The sequence below is a fragment of the Malus sylvestris genome, chromosome 14, assembly GCF_916048215.2.
Source record: "Malus sylvestris chromosome 14, drMalSylv7.2, whole genome shotgun sequence".
NCBI lineage: Eukaryota > Viridiplantae > Streptophyta > Magnoliopsida > Rosales > Rosaceae > Malus > Malus sylvestris.
Window position 1 is genome coordinate 28,995,688 of NC_062273.1, and position 26,987 is coordinate 29,022,674.

Here is a 26,987-nt window from a genome sequence, read left to right on the forward strand (position 1 = left end):
ATAGCGATATTTTCAACGTTTACAGTTAATTATCGTAATAATATCGCTAATATCGATAATATCGATAATATCGCGATATTAACGATATTATCGCGATATTAACCATAATATCGCCGAGGGAGAAGGATGGAGAGACTAAGGGAGAAGGATGGACGGAGAGACTGAGGGACCCAGGAGCCGTGGTCGAGCCCCCGCTGGGTGTCCACGTCGACGTGGCCAAAGCCCGACGAGGTCAGCAGCTGCTTGACGCGGTTGGCGAGGTGGGGGGAGCCGGGGGCGGGGTACTTGATCTGGTACATGGATCTGGGGAAGCCATAGAAGTCGTAGATGGTGCTGTAGGGGCCGGAAATGGAGCTGACGGAGGGGACAGCGGTGTCCCAGTGGCCGGAGATGATGAGGATGGAGGTGGGTTTCTGAGACTGTGTCTTTCCACGACTGGAGGAATTTTCTGGCCGGAAGCGACTCGTCGATGCTCAGCGTCGACGATCCGTGGGATCGAGATCAAGGCTGAGGGAGAAGGATGGACGGACGGAGAGACTGAGGGAGAGAATGATCGAGATCGAGGCTGAGGGAGAAGGATAGACGGACGACGGAGAGACTGAGGGAGAAAAGGATCGAGATCGAGGCTGAGGGAGAAGGATGGACGGACGACAGAGAGACTGAGGGAGAGAATGAGAGACTGCGTGTGTGGTGTGTGCGGTCTGCGTGTGTTGCAGAGAAGAGATGGGGGGGCAAAAGAAGAAACAAGGAGACTGTGGGAGAAGGATCGAGAGAGCCCTGCACGAATCCCTCTATAATTAAATATGAGGAAATTGTGAGATCTGACATGTGGCTAGAAATGCCGTGTGAAAGTTTCCATATTGCACATGTATATATTATTGTCAGTTTTTCTCTTACTTTTCAAATTGTTTGTTCCACATTTGTTAATTTCATTATATATAAATGATTTTGGTGTGTTTAAATTTTTTTCATTAATTACTACATATTTTCTACATTCACAATGTTTGCCAGCTCGCTATATTATCAACTTAAATCAATTAAATTCATCATGTAATGCATTTCCTTCCAATTTTTTGTGATAAACTAATAGATAATTGACTAAATAAACATCCTGCAAAGTTTCAATAAAAATTTCCAAGTTTTTCTTACAATTTCCGTGGTTTCCATGTAATTTTTATCGATATCGATATTATCCCGATATTTCCATCGATATTTCCGTGTTTTCGGACTACCGATATTTCCGATATTACCGATATTTTCTTCCTTGATTCTGACAAAACTAAAGGACAAATGGATCAAAACAAAAGACAAGTGGCACATTGGGTATACTAATTGATAAAAAAATCGGATAATATTAGGAAGACTATATTTGGAGACTAAATTTACAAATTAAATAATATGTTACCAATATGAATTAGCATGTTTATCAACGTTTAAGTAATAAACCAATCATAAACTAAATATCCTTTAATTTCTAAAATTTACTCTCTAGCATTACCCAAAAAAAAAACTCCAATCTGCATATGATTTCGAGGTTCATCAAATGCATTCTACAATTGTTTTATTTAGTTAGTGAATAAAAAAAGCAAGACAATATTCTAAAATACTTTGACGAGATCTGTAATACTGAGAAAATTACAATATTATATATTTGAGGATTTAAATTTGAGTGGAATGACTTAAAGACACGTAAATTATCTGATTAATTGTGTTTTAGAAAGGTGAGATTTCATGCTAAAAAATAAACTACATTCAGATCTGCTGCATCTGCATGCATGACAAATATTTAACTAGCATAAAATATTCCTAAATAAAAAAAAGACATGAAAAATTCATTAATCTGCTGAAATTTTTAAAAATACTTGATAACAGATTAAATCAAATCCCCCAAACAATTTATATAACAAATGATCCCATAACTTCCAATAATTCTTAATAGTTAACTACACACCCAATTACACATAATAACATAATATACAGAGGATCCATCTATTAAGGATATAAACACCCTACAAATATTAGACGGTGAAGTGCTGATTTAGTCTCTGAACTATCATCTCAATGAAAATTAGGTCCCTGAATTATTTTTCGGTAAAATAAGTCCCAAAATTCCTTAAAAATTGCTAATTTTATCCCTACTATTATATTCAAAGCTATTTTATCCAAATTTTCGTTAACTTAAGTCACTTGAAACACTTTAGAGTGTAATAGAGTTATTTTTTTGCCTATAAACCTTAACATTTCATATAGGTTGCAAATCTAAAGTCTAATTTACCCTATGAAGTTAACTTACACTATTTCTTATGTAAAACTACCAATTTACCCTCCAAATTTGACTTCATACACTATTTCTTTATAATAATAAAAATTAAAAAAAAACTACCAATCTACCTCTAATGTGTATTACATGCAAGTAACGTAACTTAAATTGACAGAAAATTGAATATAGTAGCTTCGATTATATTATTAGGGATGTAATTGGCAAATTTTTATAATTCAAGAACTGATTTTTCTGGAAAAATAGTTTAGAGACCTAATTTTCACTGAAGTGATAATTCAAGGACTAAATGGGCAGTTCACCCAATATTATAAGAACTCATTTGGAAGTGTTTTAAAATGATTGCAAACACTTTTGGTAAAAATAATTTTAAAACCAATCTTTCATAAAATTCTAAATGGATCTTGGAAAAGCACTTGAAGTGCCTCCTGCAAGAAGCACATATCTGGTGCTTCTTCAAAAAAACATTTGGATCTCAAAATGAATTTCACAAAAGTGCTTTCAGTCATGTTAAAAGCAATTTCCAAACAAACTAAATTTCTAATAAATCATAACAGTGTAAAACCTAAAATGAAGTAATTTTCGACACCTTATCACGACGATTATCCAACTGATTCCTCGGATGGAGTTAGTGTGAAGATGTCTGGTAAAGCTGGTGGTTGTGTCCAAGAAATATAGAACAAATGACATTATGCAACAGCACACGAACATGGGGATGGGACAAATATCCAGAGGAAGAGAGGGAACGAAAGGTAGAATGCTCGCAATCCAAGGGACCAAAAATGGCTTCCGTGATTCAAGCTCCGTGCAACGTGCTCGAGGTAATCCTTGTGGCCCTTCCATGTCGGCACAGTGGCTAAGACGCTAAAATGTGCGTAGTATTTAATCGACTGCACGTTCAAAAGAAAGGCAACGAGAAAGCAAAGCAAGATGGAAAAGGAAAAGTACTTGACAGAGGGGAGAAGCTAAGTCAGTGGACTCTTGTTCCCGTAAACTAATCTTGATGTTGTGTTGCCGAAGTTTGTCGTGCTGCTGACGAATACGCCGATGATAGAACTGAGTGATGGATATTGTTACTAAAAGGGCAAATAGAGTCATAGACTTTTACGGGGTAATTTTTCCCTGTATTACTTTATTGAAATATATACATATACAATCCTTGTTCCATAAGGAAACAAATAAAGGATACAAATAATATCCTACCTAATAAAGGACTCTTAATATTTACAATATTTTACATTCCTTTTTTTCCCTAAATACCGACTCACGTTTTACACTTCCTCTCAAGTTGGTGCATAGATATCACACATGCCTAACTTGACAAGTGAGTCATCAAATTTCCGACTACACACAACATGAGTAAGGATATCTACAAGTTGCTCCTCTAAGTTCACAAACGGTATTGACACAATCTTCTTCTCGAGCTTCTCTTTAATAAAATGTCGATTAACCTCCACATGTTTTGTCCTATCATGTTGCACTGGATTATCAGCTATATCTCTCACGGACTTGTTATCACAATATAATTTCATGGTCTCTTTTGGCTTAAACCCAAGACCCCAAAGAAGTTTTCGAAGCCAAAGAACCTCACAAATGCCGTGAGCCATGCCCCTATACTCGGCCTCAGCTAAGGATCACGATACTACCTTCTGTATCTTATTTCGCCATGTAACCAAATTTCCTCCTACAAATGTAAAATACCTAGAAGTAGGTCGCCTATCACTTACATTACCTGCCCAATCAGCATCTCTGAATCCCTCAATCTTCAAATGCCCGTGCTTCCCATACAAAACTCATCTTCCTGGCACAGACTTCAAATATGCTAGGATACGCATAACAGTAGCCATATGATCTACACTCGGTGAATGCATAAACTGTCTCACTACACTCACAGCATAGGCTATATCCGGATGTGTATGAGCCAAATAAATTAGTCTTCCTACAAGTCTCTGATATCTACCTTTATCAACTGATTTCTTATTTGGATCCAAACATAGATGATGCTTTTCAACAATTGGAGTGTCTACCGGCTTACACCCTAGCATACCAGTTTCTTTTAATAAATGCAGGACATACTTACTTTGAGACAAGAAGATACCTTTAGAAGAGAAAGTGTTAAAACCCACCCCCATTCTATTTAAAAATGTTTTTTTTAAGTTCTTAATTGGTGAGCCAAGGGGCCCACCCCTCTTATTTTTGTATCCCCGTGAACCCCCCTTCCTCCTTTCTTCTTCTTTTTCGTGTTCTGTCTCTCCCCGTAGCTCTATCTCCCTCTCTCCCTCAACCTCCCGCATCCCTCTCTCCCTAAAACTCTCGTCTCTCTCCCTCCCCCTGGATTCGCGAGGACCTTAGCACCATCAGGAGAGACTCCCCACGAACCCGGGACTCCCCCTGCCCGCGAGACCGACGGCACGGAGCAAAGCTCTGGCGAGTTTTTCTTCCATTTTCCCGTTGGGTAGGTTTCGAATCTCTCACTCTCGTACCTAGTTTGTGGTTTGGTTGTGATTTAGAAGCTTGAACCTTACCTTTTTACGTAGGTTGTGCTTCGGAAACGTTTTGGGGTGAGCACACCCGTTTTCCGGCGAACCCGTGGACTTTGGGAGCTTTTTCCGGTCACCTCCGACCGAGTTACGGTGTTTGGAAGGTAGAAATCTCTTCCTCTCTCTTTGTTCTTCATTTTCGTACTTAGATCGGAGCTCAAAGCTCTAGTTTTCAGGTGACCGGAGCTGTAGCAGCTCCGGCCTTCTCTCTCGGCAAGCCAGGCCAGCCGGCCTTCCTTTTCCCTTCCCTCGGGCCTTAAGCCCATTAAACCCCAAACCTTTTTCTTTTATTTTTATTAGCTTATTTTTTTAAACCCAAAAATGGGCCTTGGGCCGGTGGCTTTTAAAAAAAAAGGGCTTAAAGCCCGGTTTTTCTTAATTTTTTTTATTTAGGCCTTAAGGCCTTTGTGATTTTGGGCCCGTAGGTGGGTGTGTGTATGTGTGTGTGTGTGTGTGTATGTGCATATGTTTGGGCTTAAGCCCAAACCCCTTTTTCCTAACCCTAAACCATTTTAACCCAAAAACCTCTAGGTTCCCAAAACCCATTAAAAACCCTAAACCCATCTAATCCCAAATCCCCTATTTTAATTTAATTCAACTCAATATTTTAGAAAATCCTTTTATTTATTAATTATACTTTTGTGCTTAGGTAAAGTTGCTATTAAGGAAATTCGTAATCCTGATTCGCACGATTCTTCTGCTAAGGAATATTTGTGAGTGGACCCCTTCTAAAATTACATGATTTTATAGTAATTGCATAAATGATTAGCATGCCTACGAAATTTGTGAATTGATTTATATCAATCATGTTTATTGAATATATTGATTTTCGTCTCGTGTTTTTGTGAGGAATAAATTGTTAGCCTATTTTGAGCTATATTTTAATATATCGTATTTTCTATAAAAACCATGAACTGGTAGACTATCCGATGGATGACGATAGGATGCTAGAACATGTTTTTGAACCCCTCTTTATAGTATAGACGATGATCGGTAACCTATGCTATGAAGTGGTTATTTAAGAGAGACGTAACTATTTGTGCGTACCTAGTGGACACTATGCCGCCTGGGGCGAGGATCTGGTGTTGGCATGTAGGCCGGGAGAAATAATCCCTAGCGAAAGGCTGAGGGACACGGAGACAAGCATTGGGCCGGGAGGGAGTTATCTCTGGCTACGGGCACAGAGACTGAGGTGCAGGCATTGGGCCGGGAGTTACATTTATTCAGTGATCTTTCTAGCAGCACATCGCGTTTACGAGACGATTTATGATACGTTTATTGTTTTGATTTCTGCGATGATATTCCGCTATATATGATTTTTGAGATATTTGGCATGCTAGGATTTCCATTAAATCCATCACTTACTATGCTAGTAGTTTTCACTATTAAACTTTGGGGGTTAGTATGTTGATAATTGTTTTATTATTATTATATCTAAATAAACTTGGTCCACTCACCTTTGTTTTGCGCCCCCATTCAGGACTTAGAATCAAGGCACCTAATCCCGGCGTGAAGACACTTCTGCAGCAGCATCTTCGGATCCTCTCGATGTAGGACCCACTTCTTTATTCATTAAATTTTATCTAAATTCTTTTTAGTGATTAGGTTTAGTTGTATGCTCTGAGCACATTCCTAAAACTTTTAACTCTTAGTATTTTAAATTTCTAACCCTTATTTATTTCTTATTCTTAGCTTTTGTATCAATTAATGGCTTTCGTCACCCCCGGGTGTCAGCCAGCACGTGTCGGTCCTGGTATTCGGGGAATATCAGGGTCGGGGCGTGTCAGATTGGTATCAGAGCGTGGTTTGTTCAGAGCATACTTAGGATTCTCTTCTATTATCTTAAAGTGTCGGTTTTGACATCATTTGGATGTCACGACTTCCGAATTTTGTGCCAGTCGGTGCAGTTGTGCAAATCTCTCTCTGATTGAATTGTCACATTCTGGTTGAAATTCAAGGATTCGTGTCGGGATTGTGCCTCATCGGTGATGTGTTTGATTTGTTGGACGACTTTAAGCATCAGATTGATACTCTACGACGTGCATTCCTCGGGAAGGAAGGGTAGAGTCAGTATTATTTGAAGCAACGTGTTTTAGAAATCTCAATTCGAGGAATTCTGGTTAAGACCAGCTGTAGATTCGAAATGGCGATGCCACTCTGCAACATGCGTTCCCTAGGAATTGCGGGCGGAGTCGGCTCAACATCGAAATCTTGAGAAACTCCTCGGCAGCAGACGCTATTCTCACCAATTTTCTGAAAGGAGTTGCAATTCTTGTCGTTGTTGTAGTTGGACTTCGATAATGAAGATTCAGTCTTGTTTGGATAAACAGATTCCTTGAACTTCACCTGGGTTTAGTACTTGGTAGTAAACCCTAGTTCCTCGTCCGCGTATTTTTTCGGCGAAGATTAGCTTAGTCTCTTGCTTGCAAACTAGCTGTTCAGCCTTGTAATTTTCAGTGTAATGGCTTGAGACTCTATCATATTCATCATTGTATGAAGATCGAACTTTACTCTGAACTTCTCTGGACTCATCGAGCTTTGGTTTGCTCAAGGGCATCACTTTAAGGTAGCCAATCGTGTCACTGCATGCATACGCAGGCTACTTTGTATTTTTCTTCTTCGTCATTCTGCTGATTCAGAGGTTCTATATTTAATTTTTGAACTTTGAAACAGCTTTCACAAAGTATTGTGAATCCCGAAATTTCTTTAGCCTCGTCAAATCTTATTATCAGTTCTTAACTATCCTTGAGCTTAGACCTATTTTCTTCTTGGTTAAGAAACCAGTTGATCATACTGTGATGATTTGCAAAATAATCATAAACAGTTACTTCTATTTTTGCATCTTCACCTTCATTTGCTTATTCAGCTCTCAATGTGAAACTGGATCATGTCGGAACATTACATGAGGTAAAAAAAAAAAAAAATCTTTGTTCTCGGCATAGTTTCTAGTTCAAATCCCGATATCTTGTACTCTGGATTGTAATGGAATTGTTTTGACCCTTAAATTCTTAAGTGTTCTTTCAGCCTTTTCGACATGGTTTCTCGCCTAATCAGTGAGAAATGCACAATCGTTCGTTTCGGTGAAAGTGTGCACCCAGTTCGTGTTGATTCGGACAGGAATGTTGGGAGAATAACCTTTTCACAAGCTTACCAGACTTACCATAAAGAGTTCATCGTGGGTGTGAAGTTTGAGTTGTCATTTAGTAAGAGACTGGTGAAGATTGTGGTGCAGAAGGTCAGCATATTGTATCACCATCTTACTAGAATTCTTAGGCATCACATCGGTTATTTTCCAACGATATGTGTTCGTCTCGACTCATATTTCCACTGCTTCACTTCTGAACTTTATTGTGGTGAGTACGTGGTTGTTAAAACACTTCTAGCAGATCGGTTGATGCATCTTGGAATGGCACTACAGGACGGTCGAAGCGAGAATTGAATAATCTTTACACTTCTCTCGAAAGGTGTGTACTCTCTTTTGTTTTTAGGTTGACCATTTGCGAGTCGTTCTTCTTTCCACCAACTTTGGCCTTGTTTGACTTGAAATCTGCAACTAAGCAAAAATGGAGAGGTGGATTGAGCACTACAACAGTTCCCAAGAGATACTGCGTGTTGAGGAAGATGACTTCTCGTTTTCTACTTGCTTGGTTCGAGCTTTTGGGTCTACTACTAACATGGTAGCCACTTCTCTTGAATCCCAAGGTACAGTTTTCAAATGGGTTGTTTATTGGCAAAATTTTGAAGTAGTTGGTCACATTTGGAAGAACTGAGGAGGATAGGATGCTTGGTGCTGGATAGAGTTTTACGACAACAGTCTCTGTTTTGTTCAGTATGGGATATGGCACTTTTGCGACATGGTACGAGAGTTTTTCATGGGCCACATTGGTTGTTAGAGGAGTTGTGCGCGCTTGTATTCGGAGGATCGAATTTTCGACGTGTGAAATTATTCATCCTCAGGAAATTACTGCTTGCTTAGCGAAACAACGATGTGTGATCAATATCACGGGCGGCCGACCGGTATATCGATAGCTTACTTGTTGGGTTCGTTAAGCAAGTGGGCAAGAAGATTTGTCTACAGCAGCTGACGCAGATTCAAAATTGTTATTCTTGGGACTCGACCCAAAACACATCTGTTTTCGGAGTACGTGGCATTTCGAATTCTTGGGCAAGACCCACTCTCATTCTTCAGTTTTGATTTTCAGTATAAGTATTTTAACTTCATTTACTCTAGTTATTTGTTTTTGTCATTACAAATGTTCTTGGAAAAGTATTTATGTTTTCATTTTTAAGTTGATTCGAGTTTTCGACCTATATGTTATTACTTATCTATTTTGACGTTATCTGGCCTTAAGCTATTTTGTGTTTTCAACTTTACATTTTATTAAAGTATGTTTTATACTTTTACACTGATGGGGAAGAAAGTAAGAGTTTGGAGGCATGATAGAGGATTTTGCAACCCGCTCGCGACGGTGTGGCATATTCTCTTTGATGCACCCACTTTGACTTGATTTCGCTTTATACATATATTATTCTTCCTATTTTCGAGTCTTTCAGTTTAGTAAGTATTTTAAATTTCGGGGACGAAATTCTTTTAAGGGGGGTAGATTGTTAAAACCCACCCCCATTCTATTTAAAAATGTTTTTTTTAAGTTCTTAATTGGTGAGCCAAGGGGCCCACCCCTCTTATTTTTGTATCCCCGTGAACCCCCCTTCCTCCTTTCTTCTTCTTTTTCGTGTTCTGTCTCTCCCCGTAGCTCTCTCTCCCTCTCTCCCTCAACCTCCCGCATCCCTCTCTCCCTAAAACTCTCGTCTCTCTCCCTCCCCCTGGATTCGCGAGGACCTTAGCACCATCAGGAGAGACTCCCCACGAACCCGGGACTCCCCCTGCCCGCGAGACCGACGGCACGGAGCAAAGCTCTGGCGAGTTTTTCTTCCATTTTCCCGTTGGGTAGGTTTCGAATCTCTCACTCTCGTACCTAGTTTGTGGTTTGGTTGTGATTTAGAAGCTTGAACCTTACCTTTTTACGTAGGTTGTGCTTCGGAAACGTTTTGGGGTGAGCACACCCGTTTTCCGGCGAACCCGTGGACTTTGGGAGCTTTTTCCGGTCACCTCCGACCGAGTTACGGTGTTTGGAAGGTAGAAATCTCTTCCTCTCTCTTTGTTCTTCATTTTCGTACTTAGATCGGAGCTCAAAGCTCTAGTTTTCAGGTGACCGGAGCTGTAGCAGCTCCGGCCTTCTCTCTCGGCAAGCCAGGCCAGCCGGCCTTCCTTTTCCCTTCCCTCGGGCCTTAAGCCCATTAAACCCCAAACCTTTTTCTTTTATTTTTATTAGCTTATTTTTTTAAACCCAAAAATGGGCCTTGGGCCGGTGGCTTTTAAAAAAAAAGGGCTTAAAGCCCGGTTTTTCTTAATTTTTTTTATTTAGGCCTTAAGGCCTTTGTGATTTTGGGCCCGTAGGTGGGTGTGTGTATGTGTGTGTGTGTGTGTGTATGTGCATATGTTTGGGCTTAAGCCCAAACCCCTTTTTCCTAACCCTAAACCATTTTAACCCAAAAACCTCTAGGTTCCCAAAACCCATTAAAAACCCTAAACCCATCTAATCCCAAATCCCCTATTTTAATTTAATTCAACTCAATATTTTAGAAAATCCTTTTATTTATTAATTATACTTTTGTGCTTAGGTAAAGTTGCTATTAAGGAAATTCGTAATCCTGATTCGCACGATTCTTCTGCTAAGGAATATTTGTGAGTGGACCCCTTCTAAAATTACATGATTTTATAGTAATTGCATAAATGATTAGCATGCCTACGAAATTTGTGAATTGATTTATATCAATCATGTTTATTGAATATATTGATTTTCGTCTCGTGTTTTTGTGAGGAATAAATTGTTAGCCTATTTTGAGCTATATTTTAATATATCGTATTTTCTATAAAAACCATGAACTGGTAGACTATCCGATGGATGACGATAGGATGCTAGAACATGTTTTTGAACCCCTCTTTATAGTATAGACGATGATCGGTAACCTATGCTATGAAGTGGTTATTTAAGAGAGACGTAACTATTTGTGCGTACCTAGTGGACACTATGCCGCCTGGGGCGAGGATCTGGTGTTGGCATGTAGGCCGGGAGAAATAATCCCTAGCGAAAGGCTGAGGGACACGGAGACAAGCATTGGGCCGGGAGGGAGTTATCTCTGGCTACGGGCACAGAGACTGAGGTGCAGGCATTGGGCCGGGAGTTACATTTATTCAGTGATCTTTCTAGCAGCACATCGCGTTTACGAGACGATTTATGATACGTTTATTGTTTTGATTTCTGCGATGATATTCCGCTATATATGATTTTTGAGATATTTGGCATGCTAGGATTTCCATTAAATCCATCACTTACTATGCTAGTAGTTTTCACTATTAAACTTTGGGGGTTAGTATGTTGATAATTGTTTTATTATTATTATATCTAAATAAACTTGGTCCACTCACCTTTGTTTTGCGCCCCCATTCAGGACTTAGAATCAAGGCACCTAATCCCGGCGTGAAGACACTTCTGCAGCAGCATCTTCGGATCCTCTCGATGTAGGACCCACTTCTTTATTCATTAAATTTTATCTAAATTCTTTTTAGTGATTAGGTTTAGTTGTATGCTCTGAGCACATTCCTAAAACTTTTAACTCTTAGTATTTTAAATTTCTAACCCTTATTTATTTCTTATTCTTAGCTTTTGTATCAATTAATGGCTTTCGTCACCCCCGGGTGTCAGCCAGCACGTGTCGGTCCTGGTATTCGGGGAATATCAGGGTCGGGGCGTGTCAGATTGGTATCAGAGCGTGGTTTGTTCAGAGCATACTTAGGATTCTCTTCTATTATCTTAAAGTGTCGGTTTTGACATCATTTGGATGTCACGACTTCCGAATTTTGTGCCAGTCGGTGCAGTTGTGCAAATCTCTCTCTGATTGAATTGTCACATTCTGGTTGAAATTCAAGGATTCGTGTCGGGATTGTGCCTCATCGGTGATGTGTTTGATTTGTTGGACGACTTTAAGCATCAGATTGATACTCTACGACGTGCATTCCTCGGGAAGGAAGGGTAGAGTCAGTATTATTTGAAGCAACGTGTTTTAGAAATCTCAATTCGAGGAATTCTGGTTAAGACCAGCTGTAGATTCGAAATGGCGATGCCACTCTGCAACATGCGTTCCCTAGGAATTGCGGGCGGAGTCGGCTCAACATCGAAATCTTGAGAAACTCCTCGGCAGCAGACGCTATTCTCACCAATTTTCTGAAAGGAGTTGCAATTCTTGTCGTTGTTGTAGTTGGACTTCGATAATGAAGATTCAGTCTTGTTTGGATAAACAGATTCCTTGAACTTCACCTGGGTTTAGTACTTGGTAGTAAACCCTAGTTCCTCGTCCGCGTATTTTTTCGGCGAAGATTAGCTTAGTCTCTTGCTTGCAAACTAGCTGTTCAGCCTTGTAATTTTCAGTGTAATGGCTTGAGACTCTATCATATTCATCATTGTATGAAGATCGAACTTTACTCTGAACTTCTCTGGACTCATCGAGCTTTGGTTTGCTCAAGGGCATCACTTTAAGGTAGCCAATCGTGTCACTGCATGCATACGCAGGCTACTTTGTATTTTTCTTCTTCGTCATTCTGCTGATTCAGAGGTTCTATATTTAATTTTTGAACTTTGAAACAGCTTTCACAAAGTATTGTGAATCCCGAAATTTCTTTAGCCTCGTCAAATCTTATTATCAGTTCTTAACTATCCTTGAGCTTAGACCTATTTTCTTCTTGGTTAAGAAACCAGTTGATCATACTGTGATGATTTGCAAAATAATCATAAACAGTTACTTCTATTTTTGCATCTTCACCTTCATTTGCTTATTCAGCTCTCAATGTGAAACTGGATCATGTCGGAACATTACATGAGGTAAAAAAAAAAAAAAATCTTTGTTCTCGGCATAGTTTCTAGTTCAAATCCCGATATCTTGTACTCTGGATTGTAATGGAATTGTTTTGACCCTTAAATTCTTAAGTGTTCTTTCAGCCTTTTCGACATGGTTTCTCGCCTAATCAGTGAGAAATGCACAATCGTTCGTTTCGGTGAAAGTGTGCACCCAGTTCGTGTTGATTCGGACAGGAATGTTGGGAGAATAACCTTTTCACAAGCTTACCAGACTTACCATAAAGAGTTCATCGTGGGTGTGAAGTTTGAGTTGTCATTTAGTAAGAGACTGGTGAAGATTGTGGTGCAGAAGGTCAGCATATTGTATCACCATCTTACTAGAATTCTTAGGCATCACATCGGTTATTTTCCAACGATATGTGTTCGTCTCGACTCATATTTCCACTGCTTCACTTCTGAACTTTATTGTGGTGAGTACGTGGTTGTTAAAACACTTCTAGCAGATCGGTTGATGCATCTTGGAATGGCACTACAGGACGGTCGAAGCGAGAATTGAATAATCTTTACACTTCTCTCGAAAGGTGTGTACTCTCTTTTGTTTTTAGGTTGACCATTTGCGAGTCGTTCTTCTTTCCACCAACTTTGGCCTTGTTTGACTTGAAATCTGCAACTAAGCAAAAATGGAGAGGTGGATTGAGCACTACAACAGTTCCCAAGAGATACTGCGTGTTGAGGAAGATGACTTCTCGTTTTCTACTTGCTTGGTTCGAGCTTTTGGGTCTACTACTAACATGGTAGCCACTTCTCTTGAATCCCAAGGTACAGTTTTCAAATGGGTTGTTTATTGGCAAAATTTTGAAGTAGTTGGTCACATTTGGAAGAACTGAGGAGGATAGGATGCTTGGTGCTGGATAGAGTTTTACGACAACAGTCTCTGTTTTGTTCAGTATGGGATATGGCACTTTTGCGACATGGTACGAGAGTTTTTCATGGGCCACATTGGTTGTTAGAGGAGTTGTGCGCGCTTGTATTCGGAGGATCGAATTTTCGACGTGTGAAATTATTCATCCTCAGGAAATTACTGCTTGCTTAGCGAAACAACGATGTGTGATCAATATCACGGGCGGCCGACCGGTATATCGATAGCTTACTTGTTGGGTTCGTTAAGCAAGTGGGCAAGAAGATTTGTCTACAGCAGCTGACGCAGATTCAAAATTGTTATTCTTGGGACTCGACCCAAAACACATCTGTTTTCGGAGTACGTGGCATTTCGAATTCTTGGGCAAGACCCACTCTCATTCTTCAGTTTTGATTTTCAGTATAAGTATTTTAACTTCATTTACTCTAGTTATTTGTTTTTGTCATTACAAATGTTCTTGGAAAAGTATTTATGTTTTCATTTTTAAGTTGATTCGAGTTTTCGACCTATATGTTATTACTTATCTATTTTGACGTTATCTGGCCTTAAGCTATTTTGTGTTTTCAACTTTACATTTTATTAAAGTATGTTTTATACTTTTACACTGATGGGGAAGAAAGTAAGAGTTTGGAGGCATGATAGAGGATTTTGCAACCCGCTCGCGACGGTGTGGCATATTCTCTTTGATGCACCCACTTTGACTTGATTTCGCTTTATACATATATTATTCTTCCTATTTTCGAGTCTTTCAGTTTAGTAAGTATTTTAAATTTCGGGGACGAAATTCTTTTAAGGGGGGTAGATTGTTAAAACCCACCCCCATTCTATTTAAAAATGTTTTTTTTAAGTTCTTAATTGGTGAGCCAAGGGGCCCACCCCTCTTATTTTTGTATCCCCGTGAACCCCCCTTCCTCCTTTCTTCTTCTTTTTCGTGTTCTGTCTCTCCCCGTAGCTCTCTCTCCCTCTCTCCCTCAACCTCCCGCATCCCTCTCTCCCTAAAACTCTCGTCTCTCTCCCTCCCCCTGGATTCGCGAGGACCTTAGCACCATCAGGAGAGACTCCCCACGAACCCGGGACTCCCCCTGCCCGCGAGACCGACGGCACGGAGCAAAGCTCTGGCGAGTTTTTCTTCCATTTTCCCGTTGGGTAGGTTTCGAATCTCTCACTCTCGTACCTAGTTTGTGGTTTGGTTGTGATTTAGAAGCTTGAACCTTACCTTTTTACGTAGGTTGTGCTTCGGAAACGTTTTGGGGTGAGCACACCCGTTTTCCGGCGAACCCGTGGACTTTGGGAGCTTTTTCCGGTCACCTCCGACCGAGTTACGGTGTTTGGAAGGTAGAAATCTCTTCCTCTCTCTTTGTTCTTCATTTTCGTACTTAGATCGGAGCTCAAAGCTCTAGTTTTCAGGTGACCGGAGCTGTAGCAGCTCCGGCCTTCTCTCTCGGCAAGCCAGGCCAGCCGGCCTTCCTTTTCCCTTCCCTCGGGCCTTAAGCCCATTAAACCCCAAACCTTTTTCTTTTATTTTTATTAGCTTATTTTTTTAAACCCAAAAATGGGCCTTGGGCCGGTGGCTTTTAAAAAAAAGGGCTTAAAGCCCGGTTTTTCTTAATTTTTTTATTTAGGCCTTAAGGCCTTTGTGATTTTGGGCCCGTAGGTGGGTGTGTGTATGTGTGTGTGTGTGTGTGTATGTGCATATGTTTGGGCTTAAGCCCAAACCCCTTTTTCCTAACCCTAAACCATTTTAACCCAAAAACCTCTAGGTTCCCAAAACCCATTAAAAACCCTAAACCCATCTAATCCCAAATCCCCTATTTTAATTTAATTCAACTCAATATTTTAGAAAATCCTTTTATTTATTAATTATACTTTTGTGCTTAGGTAAAGTTGCTATTAAGGAAATTCGTAATCCTGATTCGCACGATTCTTCTGCTAAGGAATATTTGTGAGTGGACCCCTTCTAAAATTACATGATTTTATAGTAATTGCATAAATGATTAGCATGCCTACGAAATTTGTGAATTGATTTATATCAATCATGTTTATTGAATATATTGATTTTCGTCTCGTGTTTTTGTGAGGAATAAATTGTTAGCCTATTTTGAGCTATATTTTAATATATCGTATTTTCTATAAAAACCATGAACTGGTAGACTATCCGATGGATGACGATAGGATGCTAGAACATGTTTTTGAACCCCTCTTTATAGTATAGACGATGATCGGTAACCTATGCTATGAAGTGGTTATTTAAGAGAGACGTAACTATTTGTGCGTACCTAGTGGACACTATGCCGCCTGGGGCGAGGATCTGGTGTTGGCATGTAGGCCGGGAGAAATAATCCCTAGCGAAAGGCTGAGGGACACGGAGACAAGCATTGGGCCGGGAGGGAGTTATCTCTGGCTACGGGCACAGAGACTGAGGTGCAGGCATTGGGCCGGGAGTTACATTTATTCAGTGATCTTTCTAGCAGCACATCGCGTTTACGAGACGATTTATGATACGTTTATTGTTTTGATTTCTGCGATGATATTCCGCTATATATGATTTTTGAGATATTTGGCATGCTAGGATTTCCATTAAATCCATCACTTACTATGCTAGTAGTTTTCACTATTAAACTTTGGGGGTTAGTATGTTGATAATTGTTTTATTATTATTATATCTAAATAAACTTGGTCCACTCACCTTTGTTTTGCGCCCCCATTCAGGATTTAGAATCAAGGCACCTAATCTCGGCATGAAGACACTTCTGCAGCAGCATCTTCGGATCCTCTCGATGTAGGACCCACTTCTTTATTCATTAAATTTTATCTAAATTCTTTTTAGTGATTAGGTTTAGTTGTATGCTCTGAGCACATTCCTAAAACTTTTAACTCTTAGTATTTTAAATTTCTAACCCTTATTTATTTCTTATTCTTAGCTTTTGTATCAATTAATGGCTTTCGTCACCCCCGGGTGTCGGCCAGCACGTGTCGGTCCTGGTATTCGGGGAATATCATGGTCGGGGCGTGTCAGAAAGCAACTTCAACCCCAAGAAAGTACTTCAAATCCCTAGGTTCTTCATTTCAAACTCGGCTGCAAGATTTTCCTACAACTTCAAAATCTCATCAAAATCATCCCCGGTTATAATCATGCCATCTACATGGATGATTAAGGTTGTCACTTTATTTTGTCTCCATTTTACAAACAACGTGTGATCAGAATGACTCTGACAATACCCATTCTTTTTCATAACCTGAGTAAACCTATCAAACCACGCACGAGGCGATTGCTCAAGTCTATAGAGTGACTTACACAACAGACATACTCCGGTATTCCCACCAACACTATACCCGAGAGGAAAATCCATATATACTTCTTCCTCCAAATTCCCATTGAGAAAAGCATTCTTCACATCAAACTATTTTAATGGCTAGTCCATATTTGCAACTAAAGACATCAAAACACGTACCGTATTCATCTTGGCAACTGGAGAGAACGTTCTACACCATATGTCTGGGTGTATCCTTTAGCTACCAACCTTGCTTTGTACCTGTCTATCTATCCATCAACTTTTTATTTAACTGTAAACACCCACCGGTCTCCAACTGTCTTTTTGCCTTTGGGTAAAACGATCACCTCCCATGTATTATTTTTCTGCAATGCCAACATTTCCTCATCCATTGCTTTTGCCCACTTTGGATGTTCGAAGTATGCCTGTTGAGCAAAAATTGTACATAATATGTAAACAAATAATTCACTCGACACAATTTCACCCTCATTCAGTTTTCCGAAGAGGGTTTTATTAATTCGAGTTCGACCCATTCTAGGCTACACGCCTATTAATTACAATCTTTCTTTTGGGAAAGAAATACCCTTTGATTCCAATTCGAATAAAAATGTAACTTGAGGAATTTGATGTTTGTTTGATTTTGTGACTGCACGTAGGTTGAACCCTAGATTGCCTACGTACCCTCTTGAGGGATCAAGTCACTCGTAGTTCATGGATTTGGTATTTATTTGGATTTGATGCCTTGTGCAGTTTTAGCTCATGCGGGCGAGGAGCATTTGAAAATTTGATATGGCTTCATGCCATTTGAGACTTTTCTTCGGCTTTGTGCCACTTGAGACTTTAATACGGCTTCATGCCCTTTGAAAACTTTTCTTCGGCTTCGTACCATTTTGGTATTTGATAGCAGGAGTGAATTTAGTTTATATAAACCAGGGATTCGTTTCGGTTTCACAGTTGCGTCTAAAACTTGATATTAGACTGCCTACGTATCCTTAACGGAATCAAACCGACGTAGTTCATTATTTTGAATGACTTTTGAAGCGACTTTATGCCTTTGAGTTTTGACGCGGCTTTGTACTGTTTTGAGATTTGATACGGCTTCGTGCCATTTGACTTCTTCAAGAATTTTATGGGAGCTTGATCCATGTATTTATCGAGCTCTTTTTTTTTTTTTTGCTTTGAGATGGTTTGAGTCCACGATGTTTGGAATGATTTGTGTTGTCATTGTCTCTGTGCTTATGCTGCAAGTTTCGTTGACTTGGATCTAACTTAATGGGTGCTTGAATCTACAAAGTCCATTTTGGTGAAAACAAAATGATAGACTCACGAGCTTAGCTTCCATTAGTTTACTGAAAAGCTTCTTTCATACTTTATCTTTGTTTGACTTTTCCTTACGGTTAGCAATTCCATCCTATTTGAAATAGGACTTTTTGAAACCTTGAAATAGAATTTTTTGAAACTTTGAAATAAGACTTTTTGAAACTTTGAAAGAATGAAAGGCCGGCCCCTTTTTTTTTCTTACTTTTCTGGGACCTTTGTCAGTTTGTCTTCTTATTTACATTCTGAATAAAGCCCATAATTTTGAGGGGTGCAGTAACTTTCTTTTTCTCTCCACGTGAGCCTATTCCCACGTGAGGTGCATAGTATTTACACCCCCCTTTCCACGAAGTGGCCTCAACATTCCTTCTCTCTTTAGCTCTGAAACCCGGTGGTTTCCCTCCGGAAACAAAAAGCTAATCCGATATATTTGGATTTCCGTGGATTCCGTTATATTTCGGACTTCTATTTGGATTGGGTATCTGCTGATTTCAGAGTAAAAATGGGTAAGGTTTGTTGGAGCTCAGATTCTTTGTTTCAAATTTCTTCAATTTTACTACTATTTCTCTTTAAATCGCAAACCCATTTACAGGTCACAAAAGCTTTCGGCCTTTCTGCTGCCTTTTTCTTTGCCATTTTCGTTTGTTCTTCTCTTTGTGGATCAAAAGCTCACCACTTTGCAGGTGATTCCTTTAAACAGGTTACCCATTTTCATTTTTTTTTTTATATTCTGGATCTGCTTATGTATTTGAGGTGAAATAAAGTTCTAACTGTGATGAACTTGTCAATTCTTTCGTGCAGGCGTCCCGGGCAACGGCATCTCTTCGATTGGTTGTTGGACAAAACCATTTTGCAGCCCCGAGTTGAAGACAATTGTTGATTTATGGCTCCAAAGGTAAGAGTTTGTACTTTGAAATTTGTAGTAACGTACTCATAATATCTGCCATATTTTGAATGAGTTTTGACGTACTTGTGTGTGATTATCACTCTGGTATTTTTGTTTTCACAAAGAGATTTTACTTGACTGGCTTTGACAGTAGCATTTTGGACACCCTTTTTGTGTTCCCATTCATGTTGCGCCTTCGATACTTGCCATATTTTCTCTTTAACATTTGTACAATATGATGCCTTTTCCTTTTGTCCCAACTTTGAAACTTTGAAACTTTGACCCTTTGAAACTTTGAAACATTGACCCTTGAAAACTTCTTCACGTCTCCTTCCTCCTTTTATTTGTCTTTGTCAAAAGTTGTGTTGAGGACTTTTCTTTTGTCACCATCAAAATTTCTGATTTCTTTTCCTTTGTTTATTTTTCAACACATACATGTACTTATATGGTCATTTGTCTTTGTTCCCTTGTCTCCTTTATCCAAATATGACTTCCACCTGTATGTCTCCATATGTTAAAAAAACAAACAACTTTTTCTTCTTCTTCCTCTTCACGTGCATATCTCCATGTCTTGTACCCGTGAGTAGCACCAAACAGCACAATTTCTTACCCCTTGAGTCGTATATCGGTCTATGTTGCTTTCTTGCTGTCTTTCTTTATAGAAACTGAGCTTGAGATTTTGAAGTTGCACTTGCCAGTCTGGTGAGGGGTTACAGACCATTTGGACTCGGTTAAAACTTCACGGGGTGGTCTAAGCCACCCCGAAGAAATTCATGGGATTCTTGGAGATTCCTTTTGCTGCAGTTAGTGGAGAGTTGCGTCGTTTAAAACTTCCACCTCCATCCGAGCGAAGAGACAAAAGCCAAAATATGGCTAGAAGAAGGATTAGAGAAAACATGATTTGTCCTTTTTTGTGTTGTGGACCATTGCTGAGCAAAAGGGGAATGTCCTGGACAATTGCCTGGTGGTCTTCGGCTGCCATTTTTTTTACGTTGTTTCTTCCTTCGTGTCCATCTCTGTTTCTTGTATATATGTATAACATAACAAAAATCAAGAGAAAAATAAATTTAACAGGGCTTTGTTTTTTATACCTGGCGATGAATATTCTTCTTTGGTTCTTGACTTCGAAAGCACGAAAGATTGAATTCCTTCTCTTTTCTGGCAGCACTTCGTTGCTTTTGGTATTATCTCAAAGTTTCTCTATTTTCTGCAGAGTTTCCCCTTCCTTTTTTTCTGTCTTTTTTTTTTTGTTGCAGCTGATGCCCATTTATAGGCATCATAGGAGGGTTCTAGAGCTTGTTAAGTGGGGAGAAGATGGAGGGCATGACTTCCTACCACTCTCTCTTAACCCCTCTTAACTGACCCCACGTTTTTTTGTTGCAGGAAAGGAGGAACCTGTTTATTACTTCCCCCTTTTGTAGGAAATTTTTCCTTATTATTTATTTATTTATTTATTTATGGATATTTGGTTTGTATGTAAAGCCCATTCTTATCTTTTGGGCTGGTTTACATCTTTGTTTTGCCTTGTAGCCTGACCCAATTTGTATGGACTCTATTTTTTTTATGTTGTATATTTTTGTTGTTCAACAATGCCCACAAAGCCACTCATTTGATGTAATAGCTTTTGGAATACTTATTGTATTAAACCTTTATATGTTTAATGAAGGGCAAAGCTTATTGTTAATCACTATTTATTATATCATGTGTTTAAACAATAAGGGAATCCAAGGAATGTATTTGATCTAAGAGATAAGTGATTTAAATAAGTTAGATTATCGAGACCTTTCTCTTATGTTCATTCCTAAAACGTTCCTAGCCATAGGATTGCCAATTGGGCATTGACAATCCGCTAAGGTTAGTATGTGTTATGTCGACTCAAGCGTGAGTATGACTAGTCTCAAGTCATATAGTGTTGGACACTAAGGCAAACATATAGGTGCTCGAAAGAGTGATCGAGTACACTGAACAACGATTAAAAGAGAGTTCGAGCATACATGTCATGTAAGAACTCGAGAGTTGCAATATGCAAAGTAGTCCTTTAACCTGAGGCATCATAGATGTCTAATGGTTAGGTCCTTGACCTTTGATCATGTCAAAGGCATTCCATTGGAGTGTCCACGACATTGTTGGGGTCAAGCTATCTAGTCATGTAGGCATATGAATGCACAACAAGGGATCTCTAACCTTCCATGGTGGAAGGAGAATACTCTAAGATGTGATTCGAGAGTCTTTGGCCAAAGCATATGAATATGACTTAGGAAGTTTGTTCCAAATCTTATTCAAAAGAATCATATGGAGATGTATCACATTGGATAGTAGACATGAAACAAACTATCACTTAAACAATGTGATTAAGAGTATTGTATTAGAGAATTACCGTATTGCATTGTAGTTGTAACTGGATAGGTTCTCCAACCAATTCTACTTAGCTTGGGTAACCATGACATGCTGCTAGGTGTCACTCATGGTTTGTGGAAGCCCTGATGATTAGCAAACACTAATTTTAAGGGAGAATTGAAATGTGGTTTCAATTCACAATCGATCGTTAAGAGTAACAATCGCCCACTACCTCGCTAAATGGAACCTAATGGATCGTACACCGAGTAAGGATGAAAGTGAACAAATTAAATGAAATGGATATGCAATTAAATGGTTTAATTGAAGAATGGTCAAGATTAATTAATTTTACGAAAGGTTCGTATTGGGCTTTTAAGTTGGTTTTGGGTTTCGGGGCCCAAAAGTGTTTTGGTCCACAAGGCCCATTATGTTTAAGTTGTATGACAACTAAAACAAAATGGGCAATAAGCCCAATCACAACAAATAGGCCGGCCATGGTGAGGAGAGGGTGAAGGTTTGCTTAATTGCAAGTTTGCCACTCACCTAAGAAAAGTGTTATAAAAGCAACTTTATAGCTATTTTTCTCATTAGGGTTTTTCTTGTAGAAAAGAGGTGAAACCTATTCTCTCTTTTTCAACAAGGAGGCCGGCCACTTAGAGGAGATTTATCTAGCAATCTTTTCTTCTCTAAGTCATCCATTTCATCTTCACACCTCACCCTTGGTGTGGAGACTTAGAGACACCAAACCTTTGGTGTTTTGGAGATCCTTTCCTCACATCCTCAAGGACCAAAGGAGCACAAAAGGAGAAGGAAATCACAAGCAAGATCCAAGGAGCTTGGAGGTGACTTGAAGGCCCTCCACTTGGGTGAATCCCTTGTGTAAACAAGGATGAGCTTCAAGGGTAAAGAATCTTTAAATTCTTCATTCTCTTTAATGTTGTTAAAGAGTCTTTTGGTTCACCATTCACTAGGCTTTGAAAGTCATGGGTTTTATGAATTGTTTTTAATGCATGCCTACTTTAATGTGTTAATAGTTTGTATATGTATTCAAATGTTCTTACTTGTTCTTAGCTAGGACAAAATTTTTCCTTCATTGGATCCTTTAGAGTTTCCTCCACACAGGTTGGTACTTGAATTGACTCCATATTGTCCACCAAAGTTTGGCGCTTCTGTGCAAGACTATTGCATGAGACATAGTTGCCTATTAGATACTTCACATTCCCATCCGGAGAAAACCTGTCAGGTGGCACACCTCGATTTTGTCTCCGTGGTAACTTAGATGCACTTACATTATTATTTAGATTAGTTACATAATCATCCACAATACTTACCTTAGGTATATTAAGAGAAGTTGTATTGGGCGGCACTAAGGAACTAGAAAGATGCGGCATATCAACAGGTTTGGCAAGTGTCTACCATGACTATTCAGATGTTACTTCGGCATGCTCAAGCTCCTGAGCCCTATTGTCCTCAGCAGAGACCAACTGAAAACCCTCACTTGCTGCAGCAGAAGCTAGCCGAAGTTCTAAGTTCTTCTTGGCACTTGCTTCTCTATTGGCAAGTTCAGTCTCGGCAATGGTGTCTCCCCCTAGGTCAAACCACTCTAGATCACCAATAGTGCTCTCCCCCTGGTGATCTGAAGATGAATGTACTGGAGCGTAAAAATACTCCGATTCAGAGGTCACACCCATGGTGACATACATTTGCCAGGTCTCAGGGTGATAATATTTATATCCTTTATGGTGAGATGAGAAACCCACAAACACATACCGTAGGGCACACAGATCCAACTTAGTGCGATGAATTTTCTAAATATGCACATAAGCCACACAACCAAATACTCGAGGAGTGAGAGTATTAGTAGACACCATTAGAGCATGTTGAGTGAGGACTTAGAGAGGTGTTCGAAATTCAACAACCCGAGATGGCATACGGTTAATCACATCTACTGTATAAGTGACAGCTTCAGGCCAAAACACCTTAGGAACAGAGGCTCCAAAAAGTAAAGCACACGCCGTTTCTAAGATATAGCGGTTTTTCCTCTCAGTAACCCCATTTTGTTGCGGGTATGAGGACATGTCATTTTATGGAGAATGCCTCAATCACGAAGAAACTCCGACAATGCAAAATTAATATACTCACCACCAATATCGGAACGTAGAACTTTAACCATAGATGAATATTATGCTTGAATCATCTGAGAGAAAGATATAAATACCATACCAACATCACTTTTATTTTTCAACACATATAGCCAAGTCATACGAGTGCAATCATTAACAAACATAACAAACCATTTAATGCCAGAAGAAGTAACAACTGGAGAAGGCCCCCAAACATCATAATGCACAAGTTCAAATGGCAAAGATCTTTTATTCATACTAGGAGGAAACGAAGCACGATGGCTTTTAGCAAGAATACATACTTCTTAATTTAAGTCTAATTCATTTATTCCACTAAATAGACTAGGCAACATATGCTATAAATACCCAAAAGATGCATGTCTTAACCGACGATGCAATTACCATACTTTTTGTAAATTACTAGAATGAGATGCTCGAATTGCATTAGCTCTACCAAGAACGCCATCATACACATAGTACAACCCCTCTCTCTTAGTGCCACGCCCAATTATCTCATTAGTTTAAATATCTTGAAGTAGACAAAAGGACGGATACATTAGAGCAACATAATCCAATTGTTCAATAACTTGTTGTATTGATAATAAATGATGGGATAAAGAGGGAACAAGCAAGCAACGGTGTAAAGGGAGAGATGAGGTGAGATGCACGAAGCTCACGCCACACATTGGTGCAAGGGTACCATTGGTAGTTGCTATGCTTTTCATGTGAGATGTTGTCATATATTAAAACATATTTTTATCATATGTCATATGATCCATTGCACCAGAGTCCAGAATCCAACCTGTATGTTGCTCAGTTTCAGAGGCTAAAAGAACACGTCTCATAGTACATGTGTTGGAGGATGAGTCACCTTGAGCAGTATGAGTTAACAAGTTTGACTAGGATCACTAGAGCTAGACTCGGCCCCCTTGGCTATCGGTGTAGCAGCGGCAAGGAAGGCACAACCTCCACTAGTTCCTGCTGTTCCACGTTCCTTGGCACGCAATCGTTTCTTCAATTCTGGAAACCACTCAAGCACCCCATGCTTGGCAAAACATGTATCTTTAGTATGACGGGTCTGACCATAAAAAGTACACTTCAAATCATCTTTATTTTCTCGGGTAAATGGACAAGAATTTAAAGATTGATTAGAAGAATTATTAAGATGGGAGGGGAGGGGAGGGGTTTGCAGGTGGCAGAGAGACCATGGCCACATACGGCAACCCTCCTTGGTTGTTACTCATACCCATCAAAGTGGCATGTCGTTGTGCTTCATGCCTAACAACAGAAAACAGCTCATCGATAGATGGTAAGGGTTGAGTACGTAAAATATCACTACGTACTTTATCAAAGATGTCTTCCAAACCCCCCAAAAAAGCATACACACGATTGATTTGAATCTCTTCTCGAAGTGTCTTGAGATTTGTAGCACATTCCATCTTGATTGGCCTCTGCTGATCTAACTCTTGCCAAACGGACATGAGGTCAACATAATACACACTAACCGGGCAGCCCTCTTGACGAAGTCTAAACAATTTGACCTTTAAATCATAAATTAGAGAAATATCTTAACCATCATAATAGGTCCGAGCCACCTCTTCCCAAACTTCTTTAGCTGTATGCAGGTGAATAAAAAATCCCATGATAACAGGTTCCATGGAATTGATCAGCCACCCTTTCACTATTGCATTCCATGTCTCCCACCTCTCATACTCAGCACTATCCTCATCATGTCCATTGGTACTCCCTGCCACGAAGCCCTTTCTACCATGTCCAACAATGTGCATCTCCAATACCTTGGACCAAAAAGGATAATTTGATCCATTTAGCTTCCCGATGTTCGGTACGGCAGACCCATCGTTCTGAATGACAACGAGATTCAATATCGGATAGTTGGTTGGTGTGTGGGAACCACCTTCCAACATCAAGGTTGAATCGTCCCCCATATTCACCATCTCAACTTACATAGAAGAAGAAAAAACATAGCACCCACAATTGTGCAATAAAAACCTCACGGCAGCAGCAAGACAATGTGTTGCAATAAAGAAACTCACGGCAGTAGCAAGACAACGTGCTGCAATCCCAAGATACACGGTCTGACTGATTTCTGCAACAAACAGCGTAGGAACAAGTAGACAGAACACAACAGCAGAAGAAAATATTGTTTTACAATTTCTAGGGTTACGACAACTTGGCTCTGATGGCAAATAGAATTTTACGGGGCAATTTTTCACTGTATTACTTCATTGAAATATATATATATATATATATATATGTATGTATATATTGTTCTATAAGGAAACAAATAAAGGACACAAACAATATCCTACCTAATAAAGGACTCCTAATATTTACTATATTTTACATTCCTTTTTTTCCCTAAATACCGACTCACGTTTTACAGGGTAGACGCCATTATGTTGTTGCAGATTATTTGAACAGCCAAAACACCATTCTTCAAGGGGTTCTGATCAAATTAGAATTGATGGAGAGGAGTTAAGCTTTTATCCATCAAAGACAACAGGACTAAATTCTGCAAGACATAAAAGATACAGAAACCATCTAACTTGAAACACCTTCGGGGGCTCGTTTGGTTTGTTGGATTGGGTTGGATAACTCAATATATTCAAGTTATTATGTTGCAGAAAAAAATGAAGAAAGTTCGCCCACTTGAAGGTAGAAACTAGATTCTCGTTCCGTCGTGTCTAATATTTTCTAATCCCCACATAATGAAAATTCATTCACCTCTATCTCCAGAATACCTTGAAGTTTATGCTGTTATACAATTCAAGCCAATCTTAGCCACCAAAAGTCCCTAAATATCCGAACTTGAAGGAGAAACTTTCCCTATGGATTGAAGTCTGCCATGAGCAAAGCAGACCTCTTTTCTTACAAGTAAAGGAGTCAATGTTAGAATCTCAATCGGCTAGCGATTTTCACTCCCAGTTTCTCCTTTAGCACTCATTTACTAGTTTTCGTCTGTCAATTCAAGAGAGGATCGCAGAAGGAGAAAAATGGTGTGCGAAAATGTAAAATCATATCATGTTATTCTTAATCGTAAAATCCCAAAAACCCAACAAGGGAATTGAATCTTAGAGAGGAGAGAGAGAGAGAGAGAGAGAGAGATATGGGGAAGTGACAAGATCCATTGGTGGCGAGACCGAGCATTGAGGCCGACGACAGTTCGAACAGGATGGCGGGGTGCATACCACTGGTGGTGTACGGATGACATGATTGAGACACCCTTACACAGTTTTTCTCGCAATTGTGATGAGTAAAAAGTAAAAACTTCTTGATGTTAAACGTTTTTTTTGGAAATCCTAGCCTTATATCCAATCCACCAACCCTTGCTGAAAGCCTGAAAGAAAATGAAAAACTCCAAGCGACCCATAAGCCCCC

General features: G+C 39.5%; 2 long non-coding RNA genes and 1 pseudogene across 7 annotated transcripts; 2 read left to right on the forward strand and 1 right to left on the reverse strand.

The window, feature by feature from the left end:
• Positions 1 to 2,818: 2,818 nt before the first annotated feature.
• Positions 2,819 to 26,911, reverse strand: LOC126599190 (uncharacterized; annotated as a pseudogene).
• Positions 4,821 to 11,536, forward strand: LOC126599841 (uncharacterized). Of its 5 annotated transcripts, XR_007615252.1 has the most exons (4): positions 4,821 to 4,922; positions 5,468 to 5,531; positions 6,299 to 6,368; positions 11,332 to 11,536. It is a non-coding gene; the product is annotated as an uncharacterized LOC126599841 (long non-coding RNA). The 5 variants fall into 5 exon arrangements; XR_007615249.1 differs by lacking the exon at positions 6,299 to 6,368; XR_007615248.1 differs by lacking the exons at positions 5,468 to 5,531; positions 6,299 to 6,368 and adding an exon at positions 10,501 to 10,564.
• On the forward strand, positions 18,525 to 19,288 carry LOC126599840 (uncharacterized). 2 transcript variants are annotated; one of them, XR_007615247.1, is made up of 3 exons: positions 18,525 to 18,753; positions 18,835 to 18,925; positions 19,044 to 19,288. It is a non-coding gene; the product is annotated as an uncharacterized LOC126599840 (long non-coding RNA). The 2 variants fall into 2 exon arrangements; XR_007615246.1 differs by having other exon boundaries at positions 18,525 to 18,748; positions 19,044 to 19,286.
• Positions 26,912 to 26,987: the final 76 nt, after the last annotated feature.